This window comes from Adiantum capillus-veneris, chromosome 16, assembly GCF_014529385.1.
Source record: "Adiantum capillus-veneris isolate H3 chromosome 16, ASM1452938v2, whole genome shotgun sequence".
NCBI classification, from domain to species: domain Eukaryota; kingdom Viridiplantae; phylum Streptophyta; class Polypodiopsida; order Polypodiales; family Pteridaceae; genus Adiantum; species Adiantum capillus-veneris.
Window position 1 is genome coordinate 97943041 of NC_140946.1, and position 874 is coordinate 97943914.

Below are 874 nucleotides of genomic sequence, written 5' to 3' on the forward strand. Positions count from 1 at the left end.
TCTCAAGGGGTCCAATGATAATTTAGCTAATTTAATTAATTGTGTATGCATTTATCAAGTCCTCTCTCTCAAAGAAAAAGAGGGACACTTGTCCCAAGGCTAGACTGCTTGCTTGATATGCACTTTGCATGTGATTGGCCAGGCTTGAAGGGTTCCAATGAGCTTCCATCAAAAGGTAGAAGAGGGGTCAACCAAAGCAAGGAGGGGGGCTAGCTTGTGGGGTATAATCTCCCCCCCCCCCCCCCCCCCCCCCCCCCCCCCCACACACACACACACACACACACTCATTTTTTGAAGTGCAAAGTGTAAGAGCTCATCTCCTTCTACAAGCTTGTTGAGAAGTTGAGAGCCTACACCAACACTTTTGGCTATGGAATGCAAATCCAACTAAGAGCCATGCTCTAATGCTTAACCTTTACATCTTATCCATCTTCATTACTATTATGTTATGTATGCTAAGCAAGAAGAGTGATGATAAGCGAGGAACTATTTCTTTCTCCTATGAATGCTTCTTCTTCCTCTTCCCTAACCTCATTCCCCTCTAGATCTCTCCACCTTTGAAGGTGTTTGAGGCCTTGGGACTGAGGCCGGGGATGGGTAATTCTTTTACAAAGGATTATGCTATGCTTGTGATTCATGAAGTTTCCCATATTCATTGCACCACCCAGGTCACAAGGAACACAAAGATTGTATTGTACAAAGTCTCCCTTGATGGGAGAATCCATAATACAAAAGCCTATTGGAGGGGGGACCTACTTTGGTCCTCAATTGTTGTCAAGTTCTCTAACTTTCTCTCTTGCAAAAGTATTGTTCATGCCAAGTTAATTAAGTATAATGGCTATGTTGTTTACGCTTATTAAGTTCACCCTCTATG